The sequence below is a fragment of the Myotis brandtii genome, unplaced genomic scaffold, assembly GCF_000412655.1.
Source record: "Myotis brandtii unplaced genomic scaffold, ASM41265v1 scaffold855, whole genome shotgun sequence".
NCBI lineage: Eukaryota > Metazoa > Chordata > Mammalia > Chiroptera > Vespertilionidae > Myotis > Myotis brandtii.
This window is the reverse complement of record NW_005371476.1, coordinates 294,863-298,355: the sequence shown is the minus strand read 5'-3', so window position 1 is coordinate 298,355 and position 3,493 is coordinate 294,863.

Sequence of the window (3,493 nt, the reverse complement as noted above, 5' to 3'; positions counted from 1 at the left end):
GATGTCACTTCAAATAAAGGAGCCGTTGTATGGCACTCGGGGAATATATGTCAGCGCCATCTGAGAGCTACACCTCTGATTTACAACGAAAAGGAAATTCACCTCAACCGAAGATCATTCACGATGGAGCGTCCGAAAGACGGGCCCAACGGTTTGCGTTTCTTTTCCGTTGCTTGTGTCAATAGCAATTAATACTTTTGAATAAACAGTTTTAAGGTGTGTGTTTTTTTAGTTCCGGAACAATTTTAGAGATACACAAGAATGGAGATATGCCGTGATCACAGATCGAAAGACTCATTATTGTTAAGATGCCCAGTAGGTTGACTGACATCCCCAATGAAAACCCCAGCAGGCTTTTTATATAAACCCACAAGCTGTTTCTACTATTTAATGCAAAGGACCTAGAAGAGCCAGAACAGTTTGAAGCAAGACGGAGTTGGAAGATATACACTGATGTCAAGACTTAGTGCAGCCCTGGCCAGTTTGGCGTAGTGGATAGCGCTTCAGCCTGTGGCCCAAAGGGTCCCAGGTTCAATTCTGGTCAAGGACATGTACCTTGGTTGCAGGCTCCTCCCCGGCCCAGGTCCTGGTCGGGGCTCATGCAGGAGGCAACCAATCGATGTGTTTCTCTCATGTTGAAGTTTCTCTCTTTCCCTCTCCTCTTTCCCTCTCTCTCAAAACCCATGGGAAAATATCCTCAGGCGAGGATGAACAAAACAAACAAAAAAGAAGACTAGGTGCGAAGCTGTAGCAATCAGGACGGTGTGGCATTGGTGTATTGGTGTAAGGAGAAATAGATCAATGGGAAATTGGAAATAGAACCACACTTATCTGGTCGATTAATTTTCAGCAAAGGTGCCAACGTAGTTTAAGGAAAAGGAGTCGTCCACTAATGCTGCTAGAACACCTGGGAATTGATGTGGGAAAACGCCCCATCGAAGGGTGCTAGGAAGCAGGGACTTGTTCTGACTCACATTTTCACGGACTCTCTGGTGTTGGGTGGAGAAAGGACTGGAGGGAGGAATGAGAAGGAGAGTATCAGGAGGCTGAGGAGTAGGTCTGAGCCAGGAGCTGGCAGAACAGAGGGGAGGAGGGGGAGAGGGAAGGGGCAGACGCTGGATATATTTAGAAGATATAGACACCTCAGACTCCACTGCCTCAGTTTCTCCCCCTGGTCAGGCCAAGTGCTGCTGTGCTTTTAGAGGTGCCACCCAAGGTGCCCTGGGTGGTGGGTAGGCTCCTGGAGGAGCCCTGACCGGGTGTGAGTGAAAGGCAAGGCCATGGTGGCTGAGCCCCAGGTTGGGGATCCCCTCTAGTCATGCCCCAGCCCTGGACCAGGAGCCGCTCTGCAGGGTGGGGCTGGGGCAGCGTATGGATGTCCACCTGGCACATGGAGGGGGCGGTGAAAAGCGGCTCAGGCAGGAGCCGGCCAGTCTCCTCTCACCTTGACCCCGTGCCCAGTGGGCAGGGCCCCTGCTGGCAGTCGGGGCCCTGTTTTTCTCTCGGGAGACCTGTGATCTCACCGCTCCTTGTGTCACCAGCGTTTGTACCGCAGGAAGGGGCAGTGCCCTGGGCTGCAGCCATTTTGCAGCAATGCAAGGAGTACATGTGCCCACACCCGTGGCCCTGGGCCTGAGGCCTGGCTCCTCCGGTTCAGCTCAAGCCTAAACTAGAGCAGAGCGTTTGGGCCAGCGCTGCCGACACCGGGTCGAGGCCTGTCCTGCCACTTGCATGCTGTGTGGCCTTGGGGGAAACACACCCTCTCTGTGCTGCCGGTTCTTGTGTGCAAAATGGGGGCGATAGTAGCAACTTCACGCGGGGTAGTTGCGAGAGCAAATGCCAGTCCGGAGAATAAAGGCGCGTGGTGCTAACCGGGAGGGTGTGGCTGTGGCCAGATCCAGAGGGAATGCTGACCTCACCCCTCTTCCATGCCCGTGTCCCCCACCAGCCGTCCTTGCCTGGCCAGGCGCCCCCCTCACCTGCCTTCTTTCTAAGGTCTGGGTAGGGGGGCTTTGTGTGGGGCCACCCCTGACCGGGGAGCGTGGGGAGCATGGGGCCTGGTGGCCTCCGCTTTCCTCTCCGCTGCCGCTGGACAGTGACATCTGAGAGTAAGACCTGAGGACGGAGCACCAAGTCGCGGGGTGAAGACGTGGGGCAGCTCTGGGCTGAGGAGGCCGAGGCTGCGGGAGGAACCAGCCCCCTCATGGGCCAGGCTTGGCTGTGGATGCTCCTCTCGGGCTTCCTGCGCGTGTGGAGGCCCAGAGGTGGCCGGCGAGTGGTCTATGGGGCCAGCTGCCATCCGCCTCCCGGCAGGCAGGTGCCTCAAGTCGCTGGTGGCACGCAGCCCCCCAGGGCTCACAGGGGAGGGGTCGCCGCATCTGGGGGGCTTGCAGAGACTTGAAGCTGCGGCTTTGTTTGGAAATGGGTTTGATGCCTTCTCCCTTCTTGAAGGACTCGCAGCTACTAAACTGGCCCGCGGGCTTGAGTGACTGGACAGAGTGCCAGGCGGCAGGGTGGGGACTGGCCGGCAGAGGGACAGAGGGACTGAGCCAGCAGCCTTGGCCCCGCTCTGCTGAGGGTCCCTGCCTCCGGCTGCTGCTTGTTGCAGGAAAGGGCCTGGGCCAGGGCTGCCTCCTTAACATCACCTGTCCCCGCACTTGATTTCCCAAGATGGCTCACCCCAGCATGGCCTTCAGGCTCCCACCTCCAAGAGGGGCTGGGGTGGGGTGGGGTTCAGGGCTGGGAGGACTTAGGAAGCTGGTGGGGGGGTGTCCTATGGTGCTGCCTTGGGCTGGCCCGGACCTGCGGTTGTGCTGGGCTGCGGCTGTGCCGGGCTGTGGTTGTCCTGGGCTGTGGCTGTGCTGGGCTGTGGCTGTGCCGGGCTGTGGTTGTGTTGGGCTGTGGTTGTGCCGGGCTGTGGCTGTGCCGGGCTGTGGTTGTGCTGGGCTGTGGTTATATTGGGCTGTGGTTATATTGGGCTGAGGTTGTGCTGGGCTGGGCTGGGCTGGGCTGTGGCTGTGCTGAGCTGTGGTTGTGCAGGGCTGTGGTTGTGCCGGGTTGTGGGCTGTGGTTGTGCCGGGCTGTGGTTGTGCTGGGCTGTGGCTGTGCTGGGCTGTGGTGTAGTGGTTCTGCTTTGAGGCCTGCACACGGGCTGGGAGTCGGGAGGCATGCAGCCTCTGGAGGTCAGACCGGGGTCACAGCTCAGAAAGGGAACTGAAACCTCCTGTTGCCCCGCGGTGAGCAGCCAGCCAGGCTCCCAGTCACCAGGTACCGGTGCCCGGGGCAGTGTGGGCAGGTGCCAGGCTCTGGACTGGGATGGGACCCAGACTTCGTAGTGCCACCTCCGCCTCCCGGGTACAAGGTGGGGGTCACAGGACACAGTGGGCATGAGACTCACCGCGCTTTGGTCCCCACTTTGACCCCCAATCCCACCTGGAAGCGCTCGTGCGCTCCCCACGCCCCTGGGCAGCCTGGCCAGGCTTAGCTGTGGGGC